The sequence below is a fragment of the Theropithecus gelada genome, chromosome 1 (genome assembly GCF_003255815.1).
Source record: "Theropithecus gelada isolate Dixy chromosome 1, Tgel_1.0, whole genome shotgun sequence".
Taxonomy (NCBI): Eukaryota; Metazoa; Chordata; class Mammalia; order Primates; family Cercopithecidae; genus Theropithecus; species Theropithecus gelada.
Genome location: NC_037668.1, coordinates 142495304 through 142510223, shown reverse-complemented (window position 1 = coordinate 142510223; position 14920 = coordinate 142495304).

Sequence of the window (14920 nt, the reverse complement as noted above, 5' to 3'; positions counted from 1 at the left end):
TGACCTCTGCTGTGTTTTAAATAAGGTGTTTTTATTTATGTTCCAAAAGCTGTATCAGTGTATCCATTCACTACATTTTTGGGGTACCATAGAGGCATTTTCTACTCTGACTTCATAAGCTAAATAATGTTAAGGATATCCTTCATATTCTGGCTGTAGCATTTTTTTTAATAATTTACAAGTCCCTTTTCCGTGCACACTTATCTAAATTAAATCAGTCTTCGGATGGGCGCTGTGGCTCACGCCTGTAATCCCAGCACTTTGGGAGGCCAAAGCGGGCAGATCACCTGAGCTCAGGAGTTCAAGACCACCCTGGGCAACATGGTGAAACCCTGTCTCTACTAAAATTAAAAAAAAATTAGCCGAGCGTGGTGGTTCCTGCCTGTAGTCCCAGCTACCCAGGAGACTAAGGCATGAGAATCTCTTCAGCCCAGGAGGCAGAGGTTGCAGTGAGCCGAGATTACTCCACTGACTCCAGCTTGGGCTACAGAGTGAGACTCCGTCTCAAAAATAAATGAATAAATTAATTAAGTCGGTCTTCACTATAAGTTGTCTGCCAAAAAATTTTGAAGGAATGAATGAGTTAATGGATGAAAGGATAGACAGACTGTTGAAGTAGCTGGAGCAAATAGTTTTCCCTTGTTTACAGATGAACTTGAGGTGAAGGAACTTGATCACTTGCCTGACAAGTTTGAAGGTAGGAGTCCAGAGTTTTTTCCACAATATAATCCTACCATGATGAAGTCATTAAAAAAATGGTTCATGATTCCCTGATATTATTTTAGTTTTAACCATCCCATGACCCCTCTTCTGATAGAATGATTCACTAGTCTATTTCTCTTGACTTAGTTCTTATTCAAGGTAGATACATATTTTTCTAGTTTTTTATTTGCTACTTATGCTTATGGGTTTTGTCACATAATATTAGTTTCATGTTCATTTTGAGGGTCTTATAATACTCAGAAATTGAAAAGTGAAACCCAAGATCTGCAGTGGTTTCTGCTACAATAAGCTGAACTTTAGATGAAACTTTGAGAAAATGGATAGACACAATTGACATTTTCCAGAATACACGTTTTATTTTTAAAATCTCCTAACTCGGTGCTTTTGCTAATGCACACTGAAGTTCCCTTGATTCGTCTGCCATCCATGTATAGATTTACTCATCAATCCAACAGACACTGCTGAGAGCCTGCAATAAGCCAGCTACTGTCTCAGTTACTAGAGCCTGAATAAGACACGGCCCCTCCCTTCCAAGAGTGCAGTGTAGTAAACAAACCATTACAAGATAAATGACTGCTTGGAAGAAAAATCAATTTTACAACAGCCCTCACAAACAAAGGATTAATATCTCTATCATGCAATGTAAAAGAAAAGAGAACCAGTGGAAAAGTGGGCAAATAGCCAGGCACTCGACAGGAGGAATACAAATGGACAATCTATTCACTAGTTGACTTACCTTTTTAACTTACACGGTTGTCCAGAATTTTAGATAGATGGCTTCCAGTGTTGGAAACGATGTGGGCGAAAGAGGTACTATTTGGATAGCTGAAAATCAACACAATATTTTGAAAGGGTAGTTTCTGACAACACTGTGGATGTTTACAGTCTGTGATAGAAGAGTCTCATTTCTAGAAATCTCCCCTCCAGAAATGATGGCATATGTGTGTGCCATGTGTATGTATGGGAGTGCTCATCACAAGAATTCAAAACAAATGCTGTCCACCAGAAGAGCCCTGGTTAAAGAAAGCTATAGAATACGTGGTAGCCCTTTAAAAGAATGATGTAGATTTGTATGAACTCACCTGTAAAGATATTCATGGTACATCGTTAAGGAAAAAAAATAAGTTGCAAATAAAATAGAATGATACAACAAAACTTTTAGCAAGGTTTCCTCTGGTGAATAGACCCAGATATAAGACTACCTGCAAATGACGGAGTAATTTAACATTATTTCATAATTTGTTTAATGTGCTTGGAAAATAGGTGATTTTAGCTTTCCTTTATGTGTTTTTCAATATTGTATTTTGTGTATTTTTTTTTTTACATTGCAAGAAAGCAACGGGCCACACAGCAGAAAAGGGGCTGTCTACCCGATATTTTAAAAATAGGTGAACATCCAAATGGCACAGTTCAGTGTAAGTATAGTAACCCAGGAGTGTACAAAACGTCATAAGAAAGGAGAAGAAAGGACAGAATCCTGTGTGTTTACTATTTATGTGGTCTCTTTTCATCTATTATCCATTTAATCCCTGGACAATCTAGGAAGTCAGTAGTATTACCCCTATTTTACAGATGCATAAACTGAGGATAAGAAAAATTAGGTAACACTTCTAAGGTCACACAGCTGTGTAGCAGCAGAGATAGATTTTAGCCCAGACCTGTTTAGCAAGCTCCCACCTGAATGTTTGGGCCAGGTATTATAGATGCGACCAGAGGCGAGAGCTGCAATCCAGGCAGAGGAAACTGCAGATAACAGTCAGAGACTTCAAAGAATTTAGCCCATCACAGGAACATTTCTAACAACAGGGAGAAGTTGTAAAAATTTCTCATACCTGATAACGAGAAGACTATAAAAGAGTCTTCAAGTCACACCAAAATTAAAATCTTTTTTCTACAGCTTTCTTTATTTGCTCTAGAACTAAGGGCTTGAACGGGGGCTTCTAGAAAGAAGGCAGATCTGAATCTAGACTTCCCTTCTCACACAGTGATTTGTGGAAAGGGGAATTCTGTGTGTGTGGTGGACTGTGATCATTCCCGGGTATCCGTATTTTAAGAGCCTCTCCATATTTCAAAAGCTTCCCTCATGTTGTGGATCTACCTTCCCAGCATGGCAGCCAGACACGGATTCCCAGCCTCGCTTGCCATAAGGCTGCCCACACGTGACTTAGTTTCCACCAATCAGATGGACTTTAGTTTGAAAGTGATGAAACACGCCGGGCGCGGTGGCTCACGCCTGTAATCCCAGCACTTTGGGAGGCCAAGGCAGGCGATCATGACGTCAAGAGATCGAGACCATCTTGGCCAACATGGTGAAACCCCGTCTCTACTAAAAATATAAAAATTAGCTGGATGCGGTGGCGCACATCTGTAATCCCAGCTATTCAGGAAGCTGAGGCAGGAGAATCGCTTGAACCCGGGAGGCAGAGGTTTCAGTGAGCCAAGATCGCGCCACTGCACTCCAGCCCAGTCAACAGAACGAGACTCTGTTTCAAAAAAAAAAAAAAAAAGTGATGAAACCAGCAGGGACCAGGGCTCAGACTTGCAAATGCATGTGATTTGGGGGTTGTCAATGTCAGTAGCTCCCTTACCAGGACCATTCTTCAGTGCAGTGCTGGAAGTTGTTCTAGAAGCTTGGGTGCCTCCAGTCCTTGCAACATTTCAGTGAGTTTTCTAATGTCCTTAATAAATGCTCTTCTGATGAAAACCGGCTAGAATAGATTCTATTGTCTGCAACTCAGGACCATGACCAACATAACACAGGGACTCTAAGGGGAGAGGAAGAGCCATCCTATCACCCTCCTGGTCTTATCTTCAAACAAGGAATGGAGAAAGCTATGAAATAAAGTGTGCTGGCCTCTTTGTTAGCACTTTGTCTTCACTTCCTTAAGGTTAATGAGCTCTAATCATGTTCAGAATTTCCCTTAGCGTTTTAAATTCTGCCCCAAGGCAATTACATCTTTTATTTGTTTATAAATACTCTAGTAGTAATGTCTTGACCTCATAGCCTCTGAAACATTTTCTTCCCCAGCAAATGCTAACCATGGAAACAACTCAGCCAAAATGCATAACTGATAGAAGAGAGGCAGGGGCTATGCCTAACTCCCTCAGGGAGTTCCCTAGGATGCCCACCTATCTGAAAAGAAGACTGAGAACCGAGGAGGGGAGGCAGACAGGTGAGAAGACAGCTTTCAAGTCCTTTGATTTTTTTTTTTTTTTTAGACAGAGTCTCATTCTGTTGCCCAGGCTGGAGTGCAGTGGGGCCATCTCTGCTTACTGCAACCTCCATTCCCAGGTTCAAGCAGTTCTCCTGCCTCAGCCTCCAGAGTAGCTGAAATTACAGGGGCATGCCACCACACCTGGAAAATTTTTGTATTTTTCGTAGAGACAGGGTTTCACCATGTTGGCCAGGCTGGTCTTGATCTCCTGACCTCAAGTGATCTACCTGCCTCAGCCTCCCAAAGTGCTGGGATTATAGGCGTGAACCACTACACTCAGCCCTGAATGATGGACTTTCATGAAATAGAAGCTAGCCTCGGCTATTTTAAGTAGAGTGAAAAGATTTTTGTGAGAAGAATTAGGGTGCCTCATGGAACCCACGGGCAGGCTTCCCATGAGGTTGGAAGGCAGGAGATCTCTCCCCTGGTCTCTGTTTCTGCTGTCTCTCTCTATCTCTGTGTCAACAGGCACGAGCCACTGTGCCCAGCGGCAAAACAAACTTTCTAGAATGACTAGGACCTTTGATTTCTTAAGAGAAGATGATCTGTTGATGCAGGCGCTGGGGAAGGACATCACTGAGAAGTATGGCTGGAGTGCACGCAGCCTGCTGGGCTGGTCCTAGGCTCTTTGCCCACTCTAATAATGGGACGTGGATTCAGAGGACTAAACATACAAAGAGGTTCTCTTGCAGGTTGTTGTGCATTAGAGGAGTCATATCTTTTTTTTTTTTTTTTTTTGAGACAGAGTCTCGCTCTGTCACCCAGGCTGGAGTGCAGTGGCCGGATCTCAGCTCACTGCAAGCTCCGCCTCCTGGGTTCACGCCATTCTCCTGCCTCAGCCTCCCGAGTAGCTGGGACTACAGGTGCCTGCCACCTCGCCCAGCTAGTTTTTTGTATTTTTTAGTAGAGACGGGGTTTCACTGTGTTAGCCAGGATGGTCTCGATCTCCTGACTTCGTGATCCGCCCATCTCGGCCTCCCAAAGTGCTGGGATTACAGGATTGAGCCATCGCGCCCGGCCAGGAGTCATATCTTAAGGAAAAAGGCCTGGGAGAGCTTCCTATCTGCCCATGGGAATTTAGGAGAACCAGGCCTTCCTGCTGAGACGCTAGCGTGGGAGTTAGTTGGGGAGCCTGGAGTTGGGATTTGCTCACTGAGGCCATGTGAGGCCAGTCTGTAGTTATAATGATTTCCTAGCTCTCTGTCATCTTTGGAGGTAGAGGAAGAATTATTCTTCCTCGTGTAGTAAGCAGAGCTTTATGAAAACAGAAATAAAGACTAAAAGACCAACAAGTGGATGTTGGGTAGGGAAGTTTTACTGCCCGACAGGGACCTGCACCTATCTGGGAGATGAGGTTGGAGGAAGAGAAATGGGGCAAGCTTTTCAAGCCAACAAGGTGCACCCCGTCTCTTTGGAAGCAAGGCTTCTGAGATGATTAGTGGCTGTCTGGTGACATCGGGCTTGCTGAGAAGGCAGGCTCCGGGCTGGCTGGAGGTTTGTTGTTGGTGGGCAGTCCCTGCGGTGCCCACTGCTGGATCTTGGTGCATCCAGGGGGAGCCAGCCCTGCAGATCTGCCCAGTGCTGGCCGGCCAGGTGGTCAGTGGGGTCAGTCTGCTTCTTGTGTGGCTCTGCCTCTGGCTTTCCATCAGGTGCAGGGGCAAAGGGATCATGGCTGGAGAAAAGCGGTCAGTCTTCTGTGGAAAGCCAAGGGACTTTCTGTGTGTGCTAGAGGGCAGGGCCCACGGGCCATGCAGAGCCCACCACAGGCAGGCTGGGGCCCCTTCTCGCCACCTCCCCACCTGCTGGTATTTCTCTAGAGCTCCCTCTCTCCTACTTTCTCACAAGCTGAAGAGCCTGTGGCCTCCACCCCCAGGCCCTGGGAAAAAGGCTGGCTAGGAAGCAGTTGCCTGGAGTCTGGCAGGAAACCTGCACTGGTGTAACGGAGAGAATGGGTGGCTCTTCCTTATCTGCCAGGACGGAGCAGGCCGAGGGGTAAACAGGAGGCTGTCCCAGCACTGGGAATTCCTGGATGAGGTGTTCCTCTTTAACTGGAAGGAAGGGATATCCTGTGTATTAGTCCGTTTTCATGCTGCTGTTAAAGACATACCTGAGACTGGGAAGAAAAAGAGGTTTAATTGGACTTATAGTTCCACATGGCTGGGGAGGCCTCAGAATCATGGTGGAAGGTAAAAGGAACTTCTTACATGGTGGTGGCAAGAGAAAAATGAGGAAGAAGCAAAAGCGGAAATCCCATCAGATCTATGAGACTTATTCATGAGAATAGCACGGGAAAGACCAGCCCCCATGAGTCAATGACTGCACCTGGGTCCCTCCTACAACATGTGGGAATTCTGCGAGATACAATTCAAGTTGCGATTTTGGTGGGGACACAGCCAAACTATATTATCTTAACATTGATTATCAAGATGGTCTCAGTCAGGAATCCTTCCAGACCCACAGTAGGAAGGGGTGAGATGCACGTTTGATTTTGGGGACCAATGGCCAGGATGCTCTCAGGATTGGAGCCAGGACCCGAGGACCCTCGAGGCCAGGCTTTGGGAGACAAAGCAGAGAGAAATCAGGATCATAGGAGCACTGTCTGAGGATCAGCTAGGCCTGGATTGAAATCCAGACCCACCCCTCACCAGTGTGAGCTAAGCCCGCACCTTAGCCTCTCTGAGTCTCATCTGTGGACGGGGGTCACACTGCTTGCCTCCCTGGGCTGCCTGTGACAGTGTGCACACCCTCCACACACCACATTCAGGCCCCAGGTGGGCATTTGTTAGGAAACTGCACAGCCTGGTTCCACTTGGTCATTCTGAAGCCACAGCTTGTCTGTGTGGGTGGGGACAAGAATAAGAGAAGACCTTGCCCAAGTTGCTCAGTCTTCAACACTGGCCCCTCCTCTGCAGAGACCTTGCAGGACAGGGCCTAAGAAGATGTTGTGGCCACTCGATGACCTACCCTCTCTGTAGGGGATCAGGAACCACAGGTCTGGGTTGGGGCTGGGGTGGAGCTGGGGATACAGTTGGGAGTCTGACCCATGTGTCTGTTAGACACATGGAAGACTCCCGCCAAATCCATAGTCACCAGGCCTGCGGGAACCCTCCGAGGATGCAGAGAGAACTGCCTGACTAAGGATGGGGCAGTCATCCCTTCCTGTGTCAGGCACCTGGAGAGAGCCAGGAATCAACACCGCACATGGATAGCGGGGCCCGATAGCCCCAGCTGCATGAGCCTATTGAGCACTTAATATGGGGCTCAGGTGAGGGGGGAAGTGAATCTTTAATTTTAGCTTATTCCCATTTAAATGGCCACACTTAGTGGCTGCTGCCTTGGCTAGCCCAGGCTAGGCTGCAGTGGTTCCCAAACTTTCATGAGTATAAGAATCACCCAAGGAGCTTGTTGAAAAGCAGACAGAGATCTGGGTTCAGCCGGTCAGGGGAGACGTCAGGGGAGAGGCTCTGCAGTCCACACTCTGATTTAGGGGCCCCCTGGCCATCTGTTCCCTCTTCCTCCTCCTTTCTTTCTTCCCAGCCCAGCTTTCTCTTTTACTCTCTTCTCATTCTGAGCCTTGGCCTTTATCATTTTATTTCCATTCCATTCCATCTACCTACAATTATGTGTCACTTAACAACACGGGTATGTTCTAAGAAGTGTGCCATTAGGTAATTTTGATATTGTTGTAAACCAAAAATAAAATTGTAAGGCCCCACCAACCATCTGAATGGACTCCTGCTCTCAGCCAAGGGCCTTCCAAAGTTAACCTGAAAAACTAGTTCAGGCCTTGATGGGAAGTGGGAACTGGACATACCTCATCATTCCCTCCTCCCTTTTGGAATTAGTGACAGAACAGACTCTTTAAGTCTGATAAGAAACACTTACAATCTGGTCTCCTTGAAGCCTGCTACCTGAAAGCTTCATCTGAATGATCAAACCTTGGCATCCACAACCCCTTATCTTAACCCAGACATTGCCTTCTATTGATAATAACAGCCAATTGCCAATCCAAAAATCTTTAAATCTATTTATAACTTGGAAGCCCTTGTTTTGAGTTATCCTGCCTTTCTGGACCAAACCAATGTACCTGTTACATGTATTGATTGATGTCTCATGTCTCCCTAAAATGGATAAAACCAAGCTCTACCCCACAGCCTTGGGGAAATGTTGTCAGGACTTCCTGAGGCTGTGTCACAGGCATGGCCTCAGCCTTGGCAAAATAAACTTTCTTTCCTTTTCTTTTCTTTTCTTTTCTTTTTTTTTTTTTTTTTGAGACGGGGTCTCGCTCTGTCACCCAGGCTGGAGTGTAGTGGCGCAATCTCGGTGCAAGCTCCACCTCCCGGGTTCACACCATTCTCCTGCCTCAGCCTCCTGAGTAGCTAAGACTACAGGCGCCTGTCACCGTGCCCAGCTAATTTTTTTTTTTTTTTGTATTTTTAGTAGAGACGGGGTTTCACCGTGGTCTCGATCTCCTGACCTCGTGATCCACCCTCCTCGGTGCTGGGATTACAGGCGTGAGCCACCGTGCCCGGCTGCAAAATAAACTTTCTAAATTGAGACCTGTCTCAGATACATTGGGTTTACATTGTGCAAACATCATTGTGTGTACTTACATAATCTAAATGGTGTCACCTACTACACACGTAGGCTATAGGGTACAGCCTATTGCCCCGAGGCTACAAACCTGTACAGCACGCTACTGTATTGAATACTGCAGGTGATTGGAACACAGTGGTAAGTATTGTGCATCTAAACATAGAAAAGGTAATGGGTTGTGCTGTGGCATCCCTAGGTGGCAGGGAGTTTTTTGGTTCCATTGTAATCTCATGGGACCACCATCATATAAGTGGCCAGTCATTGACAGAAATGCTGCTATGCACATGACTGTATGTAAATCTTATTAAATGGCTTAATGAGTGCTGCCAAACTTCAGTTGGAGGCTGATGGTGAGGGGTGAGGTGGGGAGGCCAGACCCAGGTATGTCTGCCTACCGTGGTAGAGTAGGACATACCCGTGAGCATAGACATATTACTCAATTCTTTAAGCCTCAGTGTCCTCATCTGAAAGGGAATGCAGTAATGCTTTATAAGAAGACTTCAAGGATTAAATGGAATTTTGTAGGAATCCAATAAAGGTGAGTTCCTGTCTGCATTCTTCAATCCCTCACGCTCTCCTGTTCCCTTCCAGTAAACCAGCACCTAGAGACGAGGCCTGCAAGTAACCCACCTCCCCTCATCTCTGTGATGGGACCACAGATCCACCACCAGCATCCTCTTTTCCCTCCTTATAAACACGACTTCTGTTTGTCCCTCAACATCTTTGAATTCTGAACTTTTGGAGTTCTCACAGGAAAGTAGTTGGCCGGTAAACTGAGATTTGGGCTGGGAAAATCCTGACCAGGGCTTTCCCCAGGAGATGGGGTTGAGGAGAAGGTGCCCCCATCATGGTGGATTAAAACAGCCAGAAATAGCCCGAAGGCCTTTGGGAAGCCCAGTGGCTCAGGCACTTAACATGGGTATCACAGGGGAATCTGGGATGACAAAGATCCTCAGAACCCCCGAGCAGCCATCTGGAACTCCAGGACCTCAGAAACAACCGCTGAGGCTTAGGATCTGTCCCTGGAGCCAGTCTCCATCCGGCCTGGTGGGAGCAGAAACTTGTGAAGTCGTGCAGCCCTCCATCCCTGCCTACGGCTCAGACCCATGCTCCCTCAGTGAGAGAGGGTCACTCTGCCAGGGGGAGGTCACTCTTTCATCTTGGCACCTTCCCCACCCCCTGGGGACAACAGGAGAGGGCTGGTGCTTCCTGTCTCCAAGCTCTTCTCCATAAATTACAGGCTTCTCCGTTTTCTGTGACTGATCTGATTACCTCTGGCATGTTTCAGGTTCAAATAATGTTGTCCACCTTTCCCAGAAACTGGATATTGGGCTATTGCCTGGCCAATTGCTCCTTGATATCAGGAAGGAGCTGGGGTGGGGGTAGCATGTCTCATCGCCCAAAATCTCCTCTGATGGCCAGGAGCAGTGCTGGGGGCTAATGGGCTGGACGAAGTCATAGATTCCTGAAGGAAGAGGCAGCTTGTAGTCCTCACAGGATCCACATATGCCCCCACCCACATCAGGACCAAAGTCAAGGCCAGTCTGTGATCTTTGTGCTCCCCTCAGCTCCCAGGACTCCTTGGAGACAGACGAAGCACCATCCAGGCTGGATATCCCTGGTTCTGACCTGGCCTCTGGGCTCAGCACTGTCCTGTGGCCTGGCCTTAGCTACCTCCATGGATGAACTTTATTTGAATGACGGACATTTTATTTTTTGAGACAGAGTCTTGGTCTCTCTCCCAGGTTGGAGTGCAGTGGCACGATCTCGGTTCACTGCAATTTCTGCCTCCAAGGTTCACGTGATTCTCCTGCCTCAGCCTCCCATGTGCTGAGATTGCAGGTGCATGCCACCACAACCGGCTAATTTTTGTATTTTTCATAGAGATAGGGTTTCACTGTGTTGGCCAGGCTGGTCTTGATATCCTGACCTCAAGTTATCTGATTACTAGGCCTCCCAAAGGGCTGAGATTACAGGTGTGAACCACTACACTCGGCCCTGAATGATGGGCTTTTATGGAACGGAAACTAGCTTGGTCTATTTTAAGCAGAGTAAAAGATTTTTGTGAGAAGAATTGGGTGGCTCATGGAACCCACGGGCAGGCTTCCCAAGGGGCTGAAAGCAAGAAATCTCTCCCCGGTCTCTGTCTCTGCTGTCTCTCTCTGTCTCTGTGTCTGTCTCTCTCTCTCTCTTTCTCCTCCCTCTCTCTGGATTGGCTTCCTTTGCTCAGTTTGCACTTGGCTTGTCGGGGCTACTCCAAAATGGTGCCTTCAACCCTGGGTCCGCATCACCCAGCTCCAGCAGCAAACTGACCCAGGCTCTTAGAGTCCGAGTTGCAAATTTCAAGAGCGACAATCTGATTGGGCCAGTCTGGCCTCTGGGTCAGTTCCCCGGGGTCAGGTCTCTGCCGGATGATGTTCAACCATCACAGTCAAGGAGGAGCAGAGCCATGAGAACATCACGCTGGCTTCTCCCCGGGCAGCCGAAGGAAGGTGGAGAAGATACCTCCGAAAGGCATCTGTCGCAGGTCAAGACCAACATCCCCGTCAGCTCTGAGGCTGAACAGCGCGTCCCTACATTTACCTGTCAGTGCACTGGCAGGGCTTGAGGTGTGATAAATGAAAATATAAGGTGGCTGGGTCCTGTCTCTCCTTACAGGCAGCAGGAAACTCTTGCCCCGGCCTGCTGCTCCCTCAGTCCCACCCAGGCCCCTATTCAAGGAGCGAATTCCAGAGAAGGAAACAGGAGCCCCAGCCTCCGCACAGTGCCACAGTTAGACACCGGTGCCAGCAGGCACTTCCCCAACACCTCCAGCCCCAGGCGCTTCCTCCCTGAGAGCAATTCCATCTGGGTTAATGGCCCAGCCCATCTAATGTGCCCGGTAATCCCTCTGAAGCCTCCTTTGTTTGTCTCCTCTGGCTAATCCAGCCCCAGCAACTGAGCTGCCCCCAGTTGAGTCCTAGGCCTGTGGCTTAGGCCTGGCTGGGGTTTGTCTCTGTTTGACTGCCCCAGGGTTGCAGCTTCCGAGGGAGGCAGCTGCTCCTGCCCATCCCCTGCCCATCCCCTGCCTGCCTGGTTTGCATCCCGGAGGCCCCGAGACACTCACACAGGCAGGAAGGCAGAACCAGTTGTCTCCAGGGGCAGAAATGGGGGCTGTTCACCCAGAGCCACGGTGGCAGCTGGACTAGACAGACTGGCCAGGTTCCCCACGGGTGTCCCCGCAGCCTGTGGTGCCTCCCCACCACTTTGCAGGGATTAGTCCCCAGCCTTGCAGCCTCTCACTGCTGCGTCCTCAGCATGGGGGCTTCTCTCTGTGACAGGCTGGAACTGGGGCTTGATATGAAAAACAGCTGGAGCCTGAGGCATTCACACTTGCTCAGATTTCACACTGTTGTGATTTAGGATTAGCAGGAAGGAGAGGCAGATCAGATGTTACCATCATTAGAAGCCCTTCTCCCCTGGGGCCAGCCCTCCTGCCCTGCCCTTTCCTCCTCCCCTAGTCTAACCTTCCGCTCTTCTCTCCTCTCCCATCTGGGCTGGGCCCACCCTTCCTTAGGAAGCTTCAGGCAGCCTCCACTGGTTTCTATTTCAGTCCAGGATGTACCTATCTGGCTTCTGAGTCTCTAAGCTCCTGTCCTTAGGTGGTCAGCAGCACAGGCATCAACCAGGTGGGCTCTGGGCTGTCCCAAGGAGAGAATACTGGGTGCAGTCCACAAGCAATAGGCACTTGGGTCTGTTTGGGCAGGGGACATTTAACAAACCATGTTTTGGGGGCATTTTGAAATCCATTCTATTCATTTAATCACTTCATGCACGCATGCAACAATGGAACACTACCCTGTGCTATCAACCCCGGGATACAGTGGGGAGTCAGAGAGTATCCTTGCCCTCAGTCTAGTGAGAGGTTAATCAAGCAACCACAAAACGTGTGAGAGGGCCAAGATGGGGTGATACGCAGGGCAGTTCTAAAAAGTTCCAAGTAATCTAGTGTCTTGCCACTCAAAGTGAGGCCTGTGGGGCCAGCAGCAGGCCCCCAACCTGGGCGCTTGTTCGCAATGCAGAATCTCAGCTTCATTTCCTCCCTGCAGAATCACAATCTTCCCTTCAATACGATCTGTGTGGGGTTTACATACAAAGTAATGTTGGAGCAGTGTAACCGCTCAACAGGTTCTTCCTGCCTGCTGCACAAATAAAGACTGCGGCATTGCAGTGCGAACCCCGAATATCTGAGACAGGTCCCAGTCAATTTAGAACTTTTATTTTGCCACGGTTAAGGATGTGCGCCCATGACACAGCCTCAGGAGGTCCTGATGACATGTGCCCCAGGTGGTTAGGGTACAGCTTGGTTTTGTACATTTTAGGGAGACATGAGATATCAACCAATATATGTAAGATGAACATTAGTTGGGTAGGGAAAGGTGGGACAACTGGAAGTAAAGGAAGTGGAGAGGGAGCCTCCAGGTTATAGGTAGGTGAGAGACAAATGGTTGAGTTCCTTTGAGTTTTGAGTTAGCCTTTCCAAAAGAGGCAATCAGATACATATCTGTCTCAGTGAGTAGAGGGATGACTCAATAGAGTGGAAGGCAGGTTTGCCCTAAGCAGCTCCCAGCTTGACTTTTCCCTTTAGCTTAGTGACTTGGGGGTCCCAAGGTTTATTTTCCTGTCACAGCAGTAAAGAGGAGTTTAATAGACAAGAGGCTGGCCACGCAACATGGGAGATGGAGTTACTACTCAAATCAATCTCGTCCAAAACTTGTAGGTCAGGGTTTTTTAAAGGCAGTGTGGGGAAGAGGTGGGGGTGGCTAGGCTTGCTACTGACTGGTTGAGACAGAGATAAAATCACAGCAGGTAGAAGCTGTCCTCCTGAGCGGAATCACTCCTGGGTGGGGTTACAGGAGCAGTGTGGCAGGTTCAGGTGCAATCATCAGTGTCAGACATGCAAAACGCTTGAAAAGATATCTCAAAGGCTAATCTGCAATAGTGGTGTTATCTGCGGGAATGGCTGGCAATTTATGTCTGCATCTCAGCAGGATCAGGCTGCTTTCTGCCCCCCAGACTGACGGTCTTTCATTACCTTTACAAAGCTGGTTGAATTTGGGGGAAGAGCTATTATCATTTAAACTATAACCTAAATGTCTTCCAATGTTAGCTCAGTCCAAAAGCTCAGGAATAATTAAGGGAAAGGCAAGATGGGGAGTGGGTTAGCTCAGCTCACTGTTACAATTTTTCTCACTGATATGCTTTTTGCAAAGGTGGTTTCAGAAGCAGGGCCCGTGTGCTGCTTTTCAGCTTCGGCTGCGGAGCTTGAAACATACAGGTGTCTGGGTCCCTCCCCATGGATATAGATGTAATTGGTTAGGATGCTCCCATGCATCAGGGTTTTTGAAAGTTCTGGGGTGATTCTAACATGCAGGCAAGGAAAGAACCATTGGTCTAGACGAGGAAATGACACCCAAGCTCATTGGCTCACACGTGCCCTCTCTCACTCTTTCATGTAAACACCACCATTGATTAAGCGTTTAGAGGAGGCAGAGAGAGCGGAACACTTCAACCCTTTACTTCTCATGCATATTCAACAAGCGTAACAAAAACAACTAGAGAATAGAAGCAACCGACAGATGTTATAGCACAATTCACAGAAATAGTAAAGCCCCCAAGGCAATGCAGTGGTCTCTGTGGGTTGATGGTGGTCAGAGGGGAGGTAAGGGGAGACTCTGCCTTGAAGCAAAAAGAGAAGCGGTAGATTTGGGAGCTGGGAAGCTGCAGGCTGCTTAGGGTAGATCGATAACCGCTCCTTCTAGGCTGTGGTGAATGGGAAATGGGCACTGGAGTGAAACTCCCCATGGGAAATGCCTTGAGACCTGGCTGGTCTGGAGTAAGTGGAGCAGTGGGATCCCGGTCTAGGCAGAGTTCCGGGCTGGAAGCCCTAGGGCTCCCTTCTCTGCCTCTGGGCACAGTTGGACAAAAAGTGTCCTTTCCACACCAAAGATGTTCAATCTTATTGGTACCATGGTGAAACCCCGTCTCTACTAAAAATACAAAAAATTAGCCGGGCGTGGTGGCGGGCGCCTGTAGTCCCAGCTACTCGGGAGACTGAGGCAGGAGAATGGCGTGAACCCGGGAGGCGGAGCTTGCAGTGAGCCAAGATCGCGCCACTGCACTCCAGCCTGGGTGACAGAGCGAGACTCCGTCTCAAAAAAAAAAAAAAAAAAAAGCAGCAGAGAAGGGTGTGGAAGTATCCTCAGCTTGGACAGCCTCCTCTGGCCCAAGTCCTCCCTGGCATTGACTTCCACTCCTGGGGCTGACGATGGCGTCCGCGTGGGTTGGTTTGTTTCCCTCATCAGTTCTGGGTGGAGGTGCGGGCCTCCAGTGATTGGGAGTGAGTC